This window comes from Tursiops truncatus, chromosome 16, assembly GCF_011762595.2.
Source record: "Tursiops truncatus isolate mTurTru1 chromosome 16, mTurTru1.mat.Y, whole genome shotgun sequence".
Classification (NCBI taxonomy): Eukaryota; Metazoa; Chordata; class Mammalia; order Artiodactyla; family Delphinidae; genus Tursiops; species Tursiops truncatus.
In genome coordinates, this window is record NC_047049.1 from 42929693 (window position 1) to 42948487 (window position 18795).

Consider the following 18795-nt stretch of genomic DNA (forward strand, 5'->3'; position numbering starts at 1 on the left):
TAAGGCCAGAAACTATCAAACTCTTAGAGGAAAGTATAGGCAGAACACTTTTACATAAATCACAGCAAGATCCTTTTTGATCCACCTCCTAGAGAAATGGAAATATAAAACAAAAATAAATAGGACCTAATGAAACTTAGAAGCTTTTGCATAGCAAAGGAAATAATAAACAGGATGAAAAGACAACCCTCAGAATGGGAGAAACTATTTGCAAATGAAGCAACTGACAAAGGATTAATCGCCAAAAATTACAAGCAGTTCATGCAGCTCAATATTAAAAAAACTAACAGCCCAATCCAAAAATGGGCAGAAGACCTAAATAGACATTTCTCCAAAGAAGATATACAGATTGCCAACAAACACATGAAAGGATGCTCAACATCCCAAATCATTAGAGAAATGCTAATCAAAACTCCAATCAGGTATCATCTCATACCAGTCACAACAGCCATCATCAAAATACGTACAAACAATAAATGCTGGAGAGGGCGTGGAGAAAAAAGGATCCTCTTGCACTGTTGGTGGGAATGTAAATTGATACAGCCACTATGGAGAACAGTATGAAGGTTCCTTAAAAAACTAAAAGTAGAACTACCATATGACCCAGCAATCCCACTACTGTGCATATACTCTGAGAAAACCATAATTCAGAAGGGTCATGTACCACAATGTTCATTGCAGCTCTATTTTCAATCGCCAGGACATGGAAGCAACCTAAGTGTTCATCGACAGATGAATGGATAAAGAAAATGTGGCACATATATACGATGGGATGTTACTCAGCCATAAAAAGAAACGAAACTGAGATTTTTGTAGTGAGGTGGATGGACCTACAGTGTGTCCTACAGAGTGAAGGAAATCAGGAGAAAAACAAATACTGTATGCTAACACATATATATGTAATCTAAAAAAAAAAAAAAAAAGATTCTGAAGAACCTAGGGGCAGGACAGTAATAAAGACGCAGACGTAGAGAATGGACTTGAGGACGAGGTGAGTGGGAAGGGCAAGCTGGGACGAAGTGAGAGAGTGGCATGGACTTATATACACTACCAAATGTAAAATAGATAGCTAGTGGGAAGCAGCCGCATAACACAGGGAGATCAGCTTGGTGCTTTGTGACCACCTAGAGGGATGGGATAGGGAGGGTGGGAGGGAGATGCAAGAGGGAGGAGATATGGGGATATATGTATATGTATATCTGATTCACTTTGTTATAAAGCAGAAACTAACACACCATTGTAAAGCAATTATACTCCAATAAAGATGTTAAAAAGGTGCATGTTTTTCAGATTAAATGTCTGAAAGGGAATGTCGCTAGACCTAGTCACACTGTCAGTATTCAGAAGAAATGGTATTAGGGCACCTTTAATGCTGCTTCAGTAATATGTTGCAATGACTTGAAGTATCAAAGGAAAGGTGTTTTCTTTCTTTGGAGTGATAAATAGATTAATTAATGGTCCTGAACTCCTCTTGACTAGTTGTTCAGTTCCACCCCGAGTTGCGACACCAGGCAGCCTCTTACCTGTTTAGCATGTACAATAAGTAGATGAGTCAAGGAAGCGAGCTTTAAAAGAATTCTAAGGCTCTTCTGAATACAGTATGTGCACTGTCAAACACTGGAATGTAGTTCCTTAGGTACAGGTGATCCAATGTCCTGGTTTTCCCACATCAGGCATAGTTACACCTGCTTTACAATTATTCACAGCACCCCATTTCACTCTCAAAAGTATTCTAATTTGGAAAAAAATTAAACAGCCATCCTACTCCTAATCATACAATTTGAAATGAAAACAATTAGGTGTTACATTAAGAAAACTGAAAAACCAGGTCATTGAGTAAAGAAGTAAGAGAAATAAGATGAAAACTTTTTGCTTTGTGTTTATTTTTTTTCAGCTCATATAAATGAAAGTTTCATTTTGTTCTAGACTAAGTATATCTTGCAACACCAGTCAGAAAAATACTTCTGCCTCTTCTACTTTGTGGCAGCAAGTTATGGCAGGGTGGGAGCAGAAGCTAGAGGGAAGGTATAATTCAAAATCCTTTTGACACAAACAGGCTGAACTTAGTCTGTGGCCATTACAGAGGCTGTTATTTTCTACAGCAGTCAATAGATAATGAACAGGCTAATAATAACATAATATATTGCTATTCCAAAGCTCTGAGTGGTGGGTAATATAGTCTTGAGAGAGGAATGTTTCACTCAGAAATTTAACCAACAGTGAGAATCAAATCATCATTGTTATTAAATAACATTAAACATGATTAATTTTGAAACTAGTAGTATCCATCACAATACCTTTCCAGTGCTATTTATTGATTTATCAGTGTTTGTAACCCTTAGAGGCAAGCTCTTGTCACTAGATAACTGATGTTTCATTTACTGGTTTTATGAAGAATCATCTCACGATCCTCCTCTGGAGTGGGGACTGACAGCATCGACTGGAATTAGTGCCATCAGAGGAAGAAGAATTACTCAGACTTTTGCTTGGTGGGATCATGTTAATGTCTTTGTGAATTGCTGTCTTATGCAAGATGTAATACTCAATTAAGGATTGTTAGTAATTGCTAAGACTTCTTGAATGTTTCCTTGTGACAGGCATATCACTAAAGGTTCTTTCTCATTTAATCCTCATAACAATAGAAGGTAGATACTATTATTTTTATTGTAATTGTTATTATCCTTGTATCCATTTTACAGAAAATAAAATTGAGACCTAAAAAAAAAGTAACTAAAGGATTATGACAAATTAAATGCAACGTGTGACATGAAAAGATGCTCAACATTGCTAATTATTAGAGAAATGCAAATCAAAACTACAATGAGGTACCACCTCACGCCAGTCAGAAGGGCCATCATTAAAAAGCCTACAAATAACAAATACTGGAGAGGGTGTGAAGAAAAGGGAACTCTCCTACAGTGTTGGTGGGAATGTAAGTTGGTGCAGCCACTATGGAAAACAGTGCTGAGGTTCCTCAGAAAATTAAAATTAGAATTACCATATGATCCAGCAATCCCATTCCTGGGAATATAACTGGACAAAAATATAATTCAAAAAGATGCATGCACCCTATGTTCATAGCAGCACTATTCACAATAGCCAAAACATGGAAACAACCTAAACGTCCATCGATAGATGAATGGATAAGAAGATGTGGTACATATATATATACAATGGAATACTACTAAGCCATAAAAAGAAGGAAATAATGTCATTTGCAGCAACATGGATGCAACTAGAGATTATCATTCTAAGTGAAGTAAGTCAGAAAGAGAAAGACAAATACCATACGATATCACTTATATGTGGAGTCTAAAATATGACACAAATAAACCTATGTATGAAACAGAAACAATCAGGGACATAGAGAATAGACTGGTGGTTGCCAAGGGGGAGGGGTGTGGGGGAGGGATGGATTGGGAGTTTGGAATTAACAGAGGCAAACTGGTATATATAGAATGGATAAACAATAAGGTCCTACTGTATAGCACAGGGAACTATATTCAATATCCTGTGATAAACCATAATGGAAAAGAATATTAAAAAGAAGATATATATATGTATAACTGAGTTACTTTGCTGTACAGCAGTAATTAACACAACATTGTAATTCAACATTTTAATTCAATAAAAATAAATTTAGAAAAATGCAATGTGTGACTAGAGCAAAATGTTATAAAAGATATTAATGGGATAATTGGAGAATTTTGCGTATGGATGGTATATACGCAATTTATATAATTAATCAGCTATGTTTCTATAGGCAAATTTAATACGCAATTTATATAATTAATCAGCTATGTTTCTATAGGCAAATTTAATATATTTTAAACTACATTAAAGCTCAGAGACTATTTTTAAAGCATCACCTTTAAAACAACAACATGCAGGTAATACAAAGCTTATTAAAAAAGTACCCACATAAAATTCTTTATTTGAAGGGAACTAAACTCAATCCTGATTATAAAACTGAGTTAGAGATTACATTCCTGACTTTGTAACTCAAATAGATTAAGTTGTTATGGTTCCTCTTGCTCTAGATAGTGGCAGGGGGCCTGATTTATGGTTTTCTGTTTTTCTCTTCCTTTTACAAGCTTTGTCACAGGAATTAGGTTTCAGAATTTCAGGGCCTCATGTTCTCTGAAAGGTAATACTAGATTATATACCTTTGACCTTTTCCATGTTTTGTAATTTCACTGAATTGTCATTCTGATGCTTTACATGCTCAGCAGAAAATTATAAGATAAATAAAGACATAGCAAATACTATTTGTTATTAATAAGTGACCAAAGGCAGGCAGTTCAGGCCTATCTTGTCCAGTGACTTTCTCAGTGTGATCACTCAGTTTTGTAACCTAAATAGTAAATAAAATTAAAACAAACAAAACAAAAAGACAAGTCAGTTACTGGAGGAAAATATTCCATTAGGACGTTTATTACCTTACGTCATTCATATGAGCTTGTTACCTGAATAACTATTTAATTTATCCCTTGAGTCTCATAAATACACAAGGAAAGTTCTGTCACAGTTCACACATACCTGTGACACCAACAGCTATTATTTACATAAGTAGATACATCCTGTCACCATTACAAATTTTTATTAAGTGCTTGTTACATGCCAGACACTAGGGATAGCAAGTTAAAGTCCTTCCAGTTACAATCTATTTGATATTATTCATCTGGCAGGGATGCTGCCTGGAAATTAGAGTAAAATCAAAATTACTACCTTAGTTTATCCTCAGGTTTAGAATTTCTGATAATGATTATAGATCCCAAGAATACTCAAAAGTGTTGAGAATATAATCTTACATACAATAGACAGCCACTTTTATAGTATCTTTGGTCATTCATCTGTCCAGTGTTAGGATACTGGTCCAGATGATGGCCGACAAGCCCTTTCAGGTTTCTAATACATTGAGTCAGTGTTGCCAGGGATGTACTCCCATCTCCCAGCTATTCCCTGTTTATACATGTTCTGTAGCTGCAGGATGAAGAAATGAGAATATCGATCATTCAGTTGCCTTCCAGGTAAACATTTGTAGACAAACCTGCCTAGCATGGACTCTTTAAGTTGTTCCAGATAACAACAGGTAACATATTGACATAGGAGCACAGGGACTGATGTATTAAAGGTACTTTCAGCTGAGAGGAAAAGTTATCTAAAGGTGAAGCACTTTGTAGATTCCCTCTGCTCTGCCAATGTAATAATTAGCTCAAGAAGTAACTGAAAATGACAAATATATATCTCTTAACCTTTGGCACTCCCAAATAAGAAGGGAAATTGATAAGAGAAACCAGAAATTATGTTAATATATGGGTGTGCTGTGAATAAAAAATAATGTCCCTTTTCCATTAATTGATCTTGGATCAGGATGTGAAAATTTTCCTCAACAATCCATTGGTTTCTTTATTTTGGCAACTTAATGCATAAAGTCATAGAATTTGTTATGTCTTTTTATTTATAATAATTATTTGTTTAAAATTAATAAGCATTTGAGTCTCCTATGGCTTAATACCTTACTACCTTATCTCATATCCCTGTCAGTACTTGAACTGTAATTTGAGAAGCAAAGATGAAGAAAGTAAGACAATGAGATGGAAATTGACTTAACCAAAGTGAATAGCACCTACATGAAACAGAGCTCAAAATTCTACTGAGTGATTTTCCTAATAATGAGTGAAGAGTCTCAGGAACACACATTATTGTGTGGAAGGCAAGCAATGGAGAATATCTGAAAGGGGACTAGAAATTATATGAACAAATTTATTATGTGCTAGCTAATATATGGTTGAAAATCACTCCTTGACTGTTACTAGGCTAAACAAGTAACATCTCTTTTGGATGAAAGCCAAGTTGGGACATTGAAATTTTCTATTAGAAATACCAGTAAATCAGGATTCTCTGCTAATTGAAGGTTGAACTTCCTTGGACAGTTACAGGCTATTGTTGGTCATCCTAAGGATTCTTCAACAAAAAAATTTTTTTGTGGATAGTTTCTTGTGTTTCTTCCACAGGTTTTAATTAGATAAAGTGATAAACTAGTGGTTGTTCTGTTCTCCCCAGGATCCTATCCTTAAAAGAATGGCACTGCCTTGAGGAAATTCAGAGACTGGGCTCTAATGGAACCTTTAATCTGATCTTTGCTAGTGCCCTATTATTTTTCAGATAATTCTTAGTGAAACATTTCATGGAAAACATTTCAGGCTACAATCTTATCACCTGTTAAGGCTGCTGCTTCTGACCCCCTCTTACAGATATTATTGCTTGGTGATTAGAAACAATCATTTTTCAACCAGGCAAGCTATAAATTACATAAATTTATATATATGACAGTGTATGTTATTCTCCAGTCCATGAGACCTTTCTTCCCTTAGCAAATGAAGTTTTCTTCTCTCTGGGCTAGTGAAATGGATAGCTCTGATCTAACATCACCATTTCCTTTTTCAAAATCAGTAAAAATTTACAAAAACAAGTCAACATTCTGAATTTTTCTTATTTTCCCAACGCTTGATCAAAATGTGGTCGATGTCATGCAGAACTGCATATGAAATTTTGCCCAAATTTTGGCTAGTATAAAACAAGGGACACTAGCATTCTAGATGACAATATCTGTGTCCTCACCACACATCCTCTTTAACCATGGCAATTCTGCATTTTAAGTTCTGTTACTTGCAGTACTCTACTTCCAAACCCTAATTCTGTATCAGTTGATACTATGTTACGATATAAGCAACAGAAAATCCACCAAACAATAACTTAAAAAAGTTTACTGATTTCACTTAAGATGTCAAGATATACGCAGGTATAGTGATTCCATGATAATCTTGTGAACAAATATCCCTTCTCCTTTTTCTCCTCCATTAGTATTATCACTTGGCTTTTCTACATCATACTTGTCCTATTTCTGCTACATTTCTGGGTATCATTCCAGGCAGAAAGAAAACAAAGCAGTACAGTGGAAAGACAAAAGAAGCACATGAACAGAGACAATCCCTTGTCAAAAAGCTTTTTCAGAAATCGTATTCAGCAATCCTGTTTACAATTTCATGGTTAGAAATATAACCTGACTCCTATAAGTGGAAGAAAGTTTAGAAAGATGAGAATTTTTAAATAGATATATAGCAAACCCATGGAGAAAAAGATGTATAAATTCTGTCTTCCATATTGAATCTATGCTAAGACAGTATCTATGGTTCTCTACCATATCTAATGCTGCCTCGCTCTGTACACACACACACACACACACACACACACACACAACTCCCCCTTTATAACCTTAAATTGAAATTAAGAATAGTGAAATATCTATATTCATATTTTAAAAAATTAGCTGCAATGCCCAAAACTTAATCTAAAAAGAATGAGAAAATTAATTGATAATAAAATAATATGTATTTAATTTTGCACATTTACAGATACAACTGTAGAAGTCATAACAAAGGAGTCAGATGTTTATCCTATACACGGAATCACATCTGGTATAAGAGCCACAAATGCAGATGTATGCACTATATTGGTGACCAAACAAAATATTCAGTGTTGCCATTAGTGATGTGATTTTCTAAATTTGGAGTGTCTCTGACTCTGGTTTTCGACAAATTAAAGTGTAATCTCTATTGATTCACGCTGAGGTCTTTTAATTGTAAAAGTTTAATGTGTAGTAAACCTGAGAAAAGCAAATCTTTGGTTTATATGTATTATGGAGTTAGATTTTATATACTTTTAAACAAGTACTCCCCCTGAATGAATATCCCAGGGACCTTTGGAAACGTCCCTGGACTCAGGACAACTCTCTCTTGTGTGGGATTTCCTCGCACATTGCCAGTTGTCTAATATCCCCAGTCCCTACACAGCAAATGCCAGTAATGTCCAACAATCTTTGAAATAACTTAAAATACTTCAAAAATGTCCCTTATGGAGCTAAACAACCCCTCTCAAGAACTACTGGCTTATATAGTTTTTTACTGAAAAGAGAGGGTTTTTTTAGTACTTGTTCTTTCTTTTGTTGTAGCTCAGATGAACAGTCTTGAGAATGCTAAGATTGAGTGAGGCCCTCTCTTTACCCAGCTGAAACTGTTGAGAGTCACACCACACCACTTGCAGTCTTCAGATGGCTTATGTCTTAACACTCCCTCATGATATTGTCAACACTGCTTCCTCTCTGAGGAGAACCTTATTCTGCATTGTCCTGTTCTGCACAAACCTGCTCATTCATAAAAAAATCGAATCAAAGCATCTTCCTCTCAACCTCACTGTACTGATTATCAGAAGTGTCTCACTTATCAGGCAAATTGCTTAACTTTTTTGACGTTGAGCTTCTTAATTCAGGCAAAAAGATTACAGTATTATCTCTAACATATGGTTGATGGTTGTGACTTTTAAATGGATGATATACTTCGAGATACTTAGCACTGTACTTGGAACACAGTATGTTTCCAATAAATGCCTACTGTAATTATTATCATTACTCTGAGAGCCAAACAAATGGTACTATATAGCTCTTAAGTTTTTTGTTTGGTTTTTTTTACAAAGCTCTCTTCCTCTTCTAGCTATAAAATCCTTGAAGATGTTAATTTATCCATCAAGTGCATGTTTAGGACAGTGTGTAGCTGATAATAGGCATTCAATAAATGTCTCCTGGAGACAGGTTAAGAGAATATATTAATTCTTTACTAATTTGTCTCTTTAATTCACGTTTTGCACAATATATGTAAAAGTCCTAGGGTAAAGCTAAATAGTATAAATTAATGTGACCACCACTTGGATGTTAGCATCATTTAGGTAACTAAGAAAGAGATATTTCAGGAGTAGACTGCATTTTAAGTAGAAAATCCAATATAAATGAATGTCCTCAATTTTTATTAAAATGTCATCCTGCAGAAAACTACTTTATTCCACAAGATGCAACACAAGCATCGGGGGGAAAAGGGGGCTACTTGGTGCACAGATGAGTTTGGGAATAAATGGGTTAAAGGGAATTAAATACAATTGAACATATCTCTTTATTGCATGACTTCAGAGAACTTTATTTGATAAACTGCATTGTGAGCTCCAAGAGAAGGACATGAAAAGACATATTTTCTACCTTTTAAACTAAAAAACAATTATACACTTTGCTTTCTGTATTTGTTAGCGTGCACTGCTATAATAAGATACCACGGACCAAGTGGCTTAAACAGAAGTTTATTTTCTCAAATTAGGACACTACCCTTATGATCTTATTTGACATTAATTAGCTGCTTAAAGACCCTATCTCCAATAAGGTCACATTGAGGGTTAGGGCTTCCACAACCTGAATTTTGGGGGTTCACAATTCGGTCCATAACACTCATTTTAGAACAGCTTAATTTTTATTATTATTATTATTTTGGCTGCATTGGGTCTTGGTTGCTGCACACAGGTTTTCTCTAGTTGCGGTGAGCGGGTCTACTCTTTGTTGCGGTGCACGGGCTTTTCATTGCAGTGGCTTCCCTTGTGGAGCACGGGCTCTAGGCATGCGGGCTTCAGTGGTTGCGGCACGCAGGCTCAGTAGTTGTGGCCTGTGGGCTTAGTTGCTCCATGACATGTAGGATCTTCCTGGACCAGGGCTCGAACCTATGTCCCCTACATTGGCAGGTGGATTCTTAACCACTGTGCCACTAGGGATGTCCTAGAAGAGCTTAATTTTTGATTAATGTAAATTTAAGAGTACATTAAATATGTAAAACTGTTCCTATATTTTGGCTAAAGCCTTTAGCAGAATGAATTTCTTAAAGATGTTTCCAAAAATTTATCCCATTCTACATGTTCTTCTTACAATGAGACCTTGATATTGCTCCCACTGAGTGTTGAGTTTATTCCCCTATTCTTGTACCTGGGGAGATTTTGTGACCACCTCATCCAATGAAGTATGGCATAAGTGATGCCGTGATTGACTTCTGAAAGTAATATATACCTACGGCCTGATTCTCTTGGAAAAACGGCCCTGAGAGAAGCCAGCTACCGTGTAGGAAGTACAACTGCCCTGCAGCTACCATTCTGGGAAGAAGCCCAAACAAGTGAATGTGGAGACAGCATATGGAATGACCTTGAAACTACATGAAAAGAGACTGCCTGAACAGTATCTAGCTGCTCCAGTCCTCTGCTGTTTCAACTAGTCACTATCCGAATGTAATCACATGTGAAACCTTGAACCTGAACTGCCCATCTGATCACCTTCCAAATTTTTGACCTACAAAAGTCATGAAAAATAATAAAAAAGATTATTCTTTTTTTTTTAACCTGCTAAGTTTTGGGCTGGTTTGTTATATATCATATACTAACTGAAAAATAATTTAGTTCCTGAACATATGATATTGATTTGAATTCAGGTATCAGGAGAAAATAGAACATGGGTGAATGTTTGCAGAAACATAAAGGTCCTTTATGTTCATGAGGGAATAAAAGTAAGCAAGCAACAAATGGTAGTGGAAGCTAAAGAATATGGGATCCTTGTTACTGTAATAGTGGAAAGTTTGCAGTACTGCTTTCTGCAGTGATTTCCTTCACTTAGAAAATGTACAAATAGGAAACGTACCTAATGAATTTGTCACTAGCTAGGAAATTTCCAGACAGAATGTGAAACATACCAGCTGACACTGGTGCACTGAACGACAATAACTTTGAAACTATCTCAAAAGGAATATAGAAAGGTCTTAGAGTGCCAGGTTCTGAATGAATAGTGAAAACAAAAAGGAACCTAGGATTAAAAAAATATATACACTCTGATGAAGTTCTGGGGCTTAAAGATACCATAACAAGACTTGAAAATACAAAGAAGATGTGGCACATATATACAATGGAATATTAGCCATAGAAAGAAACAAAATTGAGTTATTTATAGTGAGGTGGATAGACCTAGAGTCTGTCATACAGAGTGAAGTAACTCAGAAAGAGAAAAACAAATACCGTATGCTAACGCATATATATGGAATCTACAAAAAAAAAAAAATGGTACCGATGAACCTAGGGGCAGGACAGGAATAAAGATGCAGACATAGAGAATGGACTTGAGGACATGGGGAGGGGAAGGGTAAGGTGGGGCAAAGTGAGAGTAGCATCGACATGTATACACTACCACATGTAAAATAGTTAGCTAGTGGGAAGCAGCAGCATAGCACAGGGAGATCAGCTCGGTCCTTTGTGATGACCTAGGGGGTGGGATAGAGAGGGTGGGAGGGAGGCTCAAGAGCGAGGGGATATGGGGATATATGTATGCATATGGTTGATTCACTTTTGTTGTACAACAGAAACTAACACAGTATTGTGAAACAATTACACTCCAATAATGATGTATTAAAAAAAAGAACATACAAAGCAAATGCTAGTATAAAATCTGCTGTTTAATCTAGAAAAAGAGGAAAATATATACATGTATTAGAAAATCAGAAAGCTATGAAAATATTGCAAAATTCATAAAAAATTCTGTCAAATTTTCAAGCAGAAAAATTGTCCTATATGAAACGAGTTTAAGAATAATAAATTTCAAGTTTGAAATGTATACAAATCTTCAGCCCAAAGCAGAGAAATATGGTGCATGTAGGCAGTAGACACTAATGACTCTTCTACAATAGCTGATGACAGCAAGGAAGTTTTGGGAGAATACAGAGCTGAAACTGTCAGAGATAGTTAAAATGTACACATAGAAAACTCATGAAATGGTTGAAAATTTACGTAAAAATAAGCTCCTATAAAACTCAGAGTAAATGAGAGCCCACGTCTATTCCATCCTGCTTATGTTAAAGATAGAGATTTTTCTGGAGAGATGTAAGCTGTTAACCAAGAAGTATATTAAGAGAACTAAACCAAAAGATTTTAATGGTTAGCAGGTAGAGACTGTGAAACCAACTCCTCAAAGCAATATTAATCAAATGCTTCCAATAAAAAGAGCTCTAAGGCAAAATAGCTCTATTTTGGCCCTCACACTAAAAGATGCAGAATCTTCTATGATCAATCAAAAATGTGCTAATCTGCATTTTTTTCCTCTTACAATGAAATACATGGGTCAATATCTGATGATGGGCCTTATCCTGGCCCTAAATGACCAGCCAAGATGTCCAGTAGAAATCCTATTCTGGTTTTAGGCCACGAGGCAGTTACATCTAAGCATGCAAAAATGACTGTGCTCTTTAACAGTAGGGGATGGACTGGGTATAGTTAAGCCTTCAAGCACTTACCACACATGCTTTTAAGACTCACCCTTGGAAAGGTGCCCACCTCTATCTGATCATGTTTGACCATCTCTTCAAATATAGAGACTGTGGGCTCCAACAACTTGTTCCTTCTACTCATGCTGAGCATTATCTTTAAGAGAATCTCACTTGGTTTTCACACTTGAGATCCGTTTTCTAATCATTAAGAAAAAATTCATTGAAACCTTCATTTGATAGTTAACTCTGAATTTTGTGATTTAAAAAAAAACACAAAATGAAAGGATTTTAAGCAGAATTCTTCTGTAGATTTATCTATCTGTTTAGTTTCCTATAGCTCATATAAATAACAAATAATTTAAAATTATAATAAATATCACTTTACACAAATACTTCTGTTTTATGTTTTTAAAAATGTCCTATTGCTCTAAAAATGATTGGAAAGCATTGGTGTACATCATATATTTGATTCAGAAACTCAGAATTTTTCTTTGAACATTAAATACAACTAAAAGTATAGTTTCTAATATTTTTGGAAGAAAAAATAACCCCCTATATTAGCCATATATATATTTTAAAAATATATATATATTTATTGTGAAAGAACAGTTAACATGAGATCTACCCTCTTAACAGATTTTTTTAAATTAATTTATTTTATTTATTTATCTTTGGCTGCATTGGGTCTTCGTTGCTGCTCATGGGCTTCCTCTAGTTACAGCGAGCGCGGGCTACTTTTTGTTGCAGTGGGCGGGCCTCTCATTGAGGTGGCTTCTCTTGTTGTGGAGCACGGGCTCTAGGCACGAGGGCTCAGTAGTTGCGGCTCAGGGGCTCCAGAGCACAGGCTCAGCAGCTGTGGCACACGGGCCCAGCTGCTCTGCAGCATGTGGGATCTTCCCAGACCAGGGCTCGAACCCACATCCCCTGCATTGGCAGGTGGGCTCTCAACCACTGCACCACCAGGGAAGCCCCTCTTAACAGATTTTTAAGTGTACAATACACTATCATTGCCTAAAGGCACAATGTTGTACATCAGAGAGAACTTTTTCATCCTGTATAACTGAAGCTTTGTATACACTGATTAGTAACTCCTCATTTTCCCCTCCCCCCAGCCCCTGGCAGCCACCATTCAACTTTTTCCTTATATGAGTTTCATTAATTAGAAATATCATGTAAATTGAATTGTGCAGTATTTGTCCTTCTGTGACTGGTACACTATATGTTTTTGACTGTTAAATAATACCTTGGTTTACATGTCTGCAGTCTGTTTTTCTAGCTAATATATTAATCATCTTATCTACAACATTTGCATTTGATACATTACTTTCTCCCTTTTTCTGAAAAAAAAATTGCACTTAAAAAAAGGACACCTGTTTTCTGAACCAGCATCACTCACTGTAAAAGTCAGTGTATAAAACTAAAATGGTGAAATGTCAGACATAAAAAGCAAATGAACCCTTAATCACTTCATTTAAACATTTAGGAGAAAGAACATTGCAGCATGGTGTGTGAATTTTTTGTTCCATTTAGAGAGATTTTCAACTAAATAATCGTTAAATGCTCTGTTAAACGGCTCCAGTTTACAACACATGTTCTTAGTTTGTTGGAATTCTACATCCCAAGTTTTGTGCTGAGATGCAGCCTACCCACATTGCCACTGTGTGGCGAGTTGTCAAATAAATTAGTCCCTAACCATTAAGACACCTAAGGGAATTTAAATCTTAAGGCTTTACTCAGTCATGTGCAGAATAAAGACCATAAAAAGGCCTTAAAGCTTTAATATGTAGCTTTGAGAATAATCTTCTTAGGTGTGTTAGCACTTCCCCATCAACAACTCAACCTTCTTTTGTTGCACACTTCCACGCTCAAATAAATAAACAAAGCAGTATCATCCAAAGAACTCTGCAGGCGTTAAACTACTCATCAAATTTACTACTACATTCTGCTTAAGGAAATGAACATACACAATACTATGATTCTCTTTTATCATTTAAATCAGACATATTTATATAGTTAACAGTAAAATACTTATATGGCAGAAGAGATCAAATAAAAAAGCAAGGACATAATGTATGAAAAACAGCATAATACTGACTCTTATAGATATGAATTATCTCTCTTTTTTACTCTAAATGTAAAACATGTTTTTCATTATCTATTGGTGATATTTTATTTTTCTTTCTAGATTGCTCAAATAAAATCAACTAGAATTTAGTGCTTCCTAAAATAAAAGATGGTAGTGTGATAATTTTTTTTTCATATTTATCTAGTGGAATGTCCAAGGTACCTATACCTACTATAAGAGTCACATGATATCAGTAAAATTTTACTAGTCTATAAAGATGTCAGGATATAGTTACCCATGATCTGTTGGGTACAAGTTTGATCCTGTGAGTATGAATTCTCTAGAGTAAAAGCATATTTGTTTAGGCCTATATATGACATTCAGGTTTCCGAGATAGAAAAAAGTCATTGGTTTTATAATATTGTTGTTTCTGTTTCCACCAACTGAAAGCAAAAGTTGGCAGCCAGTGCTGAGCAGGGGAGAAACAGGGAGGATCCCCGAAACAAACAGTTTCAGCAGTTACTGGGAACTTTCCCCCAAATCCCCTTCTTGGGACCAGCTAGCCATAGGCAGCTGGCTCATCATGACCATCCTAGTATGTTGCCGTGGCCAATGGCTCTACTCCAGGAAACCTGGAGGGGCCAGACACTGCAAGAGCACAGCCCCACACTGGGTGCCAAAACCTGTCACCTAACTCAGGCCCGGCTGCTTGCCACTGGAAAGGAAATACTTGAGAGGCAAGTGTTGGTAGAAAGGAAAGTTTGCTTTGTTCAGGAAGCTGGCAGCCTGGGGAGAAGGCAGACTCGTGTCCAAAGGCCAACTCCCCACTGTTGAGTAGGGAGCAAGAGCTTTTAAAGGGGAGCTTCAGGGGTGTGTAGGTGGAAGAGGGGGCTGTGTGCAGAACACCACAGTCGGTTCTGACAGTCATCGTGAAATTGGCCATGAGGTGGTCTGATCAATATCATCTTGATTGTTTTAAAGTACAGTTAATCTACAGTTCCAGGGTCAGTTTGTTCCCATTTTCTTAAGGCCAGTTTACAGGAATTGTGGCAACTTATGTCATGGCTACAGTCTGGTTATCACCTGGTGGGGGTTTCAGTATCTATAAAACAACTCAAGGGATATGGCTCAGAATATTATCTATAAGCCTTGAGGAGGAACTGAATGTCCTTGACTTTGTTTAATGACTAAACTATTATATTTTGTCCTGTTTGACCGCTTTTCTTTGCTTCTTCATTTTCTCACTTCTCTGATTACATTTATTCTTCAGCTAAAGTTTTTCTACACACAAAAACCAGGCAAAAGACATGGAGGGGGGTGTGTCTGTCCTAGGAATGCCCCATAGGTTCTTGCTCCATTACAATATTAATTAAGCTCCCAAAATTGAATAAGACCAAATCCCTCTAACAAATCTGTTCTTATATATATGAAAGATTCTAGCTAAACCCAGGTTGATCCTTTTTTTTTTTTGCATGAAACACAAAATTCTAGAATTCATTTACTGTTTTATCTATCTTTGATTATGCTCATTCACCTAGAACACTGCAATGTACATGGCATTGTTAAACATATAAAATCACTATCCTATATAAGGCCAGCAAAGTTTTAAGACAGGGTTTTAAAAAATGATTCATGCCTGTTTTCTCATAAATATAAATATCCTCTGGCATTTCTATAACATTTGAAATATAAAATCATTTAATCTCTAAATTTAATGAATTTCTACATTCTTCTCCAGTAATCAGGTCCATATAAATACATCTTTCAGAATCATGTGTTCTCTTTATAATCCTGGAACTCCTACATGTGGCTGAAATCATCAGCAGATCATAATTTTCTATTATTTGAATTAAATAAAATGTTATAACCTATTGAACTTTTCTGGGTACAGACTGCAGTTCAACCATTATGTATCTATTGTGTAGCTAGGTGATATGCTAGATGGAATATAAACCCTTATCTTGCTACAAAGGTTGCACATTCTTACTCTAAGTATGCTGAATTGAATATAATGGATTTAACTTCCCTAAAAACTTAAAAGATAGAATAGAAGAAAGGAGGGACCTCTAGAATTTATGTTAGAAAAAAAAAGTTTTAATTATATGTATTTTAAAAAATTATATCGATCACAACTAACTGCCAAACAGTCATCGACAGGAAGACACTGGAACTCACGAAAAAAGATACCCCACATCCAAAGACAAAGGAGAGGCCACAATGAGACAGTAGAAGGGGCACAATCACAATCAAATCAAATCCAATAACTGCTGGGTGGGTGACTCACACACTGGAGAACACTTATACCACAGAAGTCCACCCACTGGAGTGAAGGTTCTGAGCCCCACGTCAGGCTTCCCAACCTGGGGTTCCAGCAATAGGAGGAGGAATTCCTAGAGAATCAGACCTTGAAGGCTAGTGGGATTTCACTGCAGGACTTTGACAGGACTAGGGGAAACAGAGACTCCACTGTTGGAGGGCACACACAAAGTAGTGTGCGCATCAGGACCCAGGGGAAGGAGCAGTGATGCCACAGGAGACTGAACCACATCTACCTGCTAGTGTTGGAGGGTCTCCTGCAGAGGCAGGGGGTGGCTGTGTCTCACTGTGAGGACAAGGACACTGGCAGAAGAAGTTCTGGGAAGTACTCCTTGGCATGAACTCTCCCAGAGACTGCCATTAGCCCCACCAAAGAGCCTGGGTAACTCAAGTGTTGGGTTGCCTCAGGCCAAACAATCAACAGAGAGGGACCCCAGCCCCACCCACCAGCAGATAAGCAGATTAAAGTTTTACTGAGCTCCGCCTACCAGAGCAACAGCCAACTCTACCCACCACCAGTCCCTCCCATCAGGAAACTTACACAAGCCTCTTAGATAGCCTCATCTACCAGAAGGCGGACAGCAGAAGCAAGAAGAACTACAATCCTGCATCCTGTGGAACAAAAACCACATTCAGAGAAAGGCAGACAAGATGAAAAGGCACAGGGCTATGTACCAGATGAAGGAACAAGATAAAACCTCAGAAAAACAACTAAATGAACTGGAGATAGGAAACCTTCCAGAAAAAGATTTAGAATAATGATAGTGAAGATGATCCAGGACCTCGGAAAAAGAATGGAGGCAAAGATCAAGAAGATGCAAGAAATGTTTCACAAAGACCTAGAAGAATTAAAGAACAAAGAAACAGAGATGAACAATACAATAACTGAAATGAAAACTACACTAGAAGGAATCAATAGCAGAATAACTGAGGCAGAAGAATGGATAAGTGACCAAGAAGACCGAATGGTGGAATTCACTGCTGTAGAACAGAATAAAGAAAAAAGAATGAAAAGAAATGAAGACAGCCTAAGAGACCTCTGGAACAACACTAAATGCAACAACATTTGCATTATAGGGGTCCCAGAAGGAGAAGAGAGAGAAAGGACCTAAGAAAATATTTGAAGAGATTATAGTTCAAAACTTCCCTAACATGGGAAAGGAAAGAGCCACCCAAGTCCAGGAAGTGCAGAGAATCCCAGGCAGGATAAACTCAAGAAAAAACATGCCAATTGGCAAAAATAAAAGACAAAGTAAAATTATTGAAAGCAGCAAGGGAAAAACAACAAATAACATACAAGAGAACTCCCATAAGATTAACAACTGACTTCTCAGCAGAAAGTCTAGAAATTAGAAGGGAGTGGCATGACATATTTAAAGTGATGAAAGGGAAGAAACTACAACCAAGGTTACTCTACCTGGCAAGGATCTCATTCAGATTCGATGGAGAAATCAAAAGTTTACAGACAAGAAAAAGCTAAGAGAATTCAGCACCACCAAACCAGCTCTACAACAAATGCTAAAGGAACTTATTTAAGTGGGAAACACAAGAGAAGAAAAGGACCTACAAAAACAACCCTAAAACAATCAAGAAAATGGTAATAGGAACATACATATCAATAATTACCTTAAACGTGAATGGATTAAATGCTTCAACCAAAAGACACAGGCTCGCTGAATGGATACAAAACCAAGACCCATATATATGCTGTCTACAAGACACCCACTTCAGACCGAGGGACATATACAGACTGAAAGTGAGGGGATGGAAAAAGGTATTCCATGCAAATGGAAATCAAAAGAAAGCTGGAGTAGCATACTTATATCAGATAAAATAGACTTTAAAATAAAGAATGTTACAAGAGACAAGGAAGAACACTACTTAATGATCAATAAATCAATCCAAGAAAAAGATGTAACAATTTTAAATATATAGGCACCCAACATAGGAGTACCTCATTACATATGGCAACTGCTAGCAGCTATAAAAGAGGAAATCAACAGTAGCACAATAATAGTGAGGCACTTTAACACCTCACTTACACCAATGGACAGATCATCCAAACAGAAAATTAATAAGAAAACACGAGCTTTAAATGACACAACAGACCAGATAGATTTAACTGATATTTATAGGACATTCCATCCAGAAACAGCAGATTACACTTTCTCCTCAAGTGCGCACAGAACATTCTCCATGTTAGATCACATCTTGGGTCACGAATCAAACTCAGTAAATTTAAGA

General features: G+C 36.6%; 2 long non-coding RNA genes across 2 annotated transcripts in view; one reads left to right on the plus strand and one right to left on the minus strand.

Moving 5' to 3' along the window:
* Positions 1–3697, plus strand: part of LOC109550123 (uncharacterized) — a 592312-nt gene extending 588615 nt beyond the window's left edge. Inside the window, exon 9 of the long non-coding RNA XR_012326525.1 lies at positions 2396–3697. This is a non-coding gene — a long non-coding RNA (uncharacterized lncRNA). The remainder of the gene's footprint in view (positions 1–2395) is intronic.
* Positions 1–18795, minus strand: part of LOC141276645 (uncharacterized) — a 233147-nt gene that overhangs the window by 939 nt on the left and 213413 nt on the right. The window lies entirely within an intron of this gene.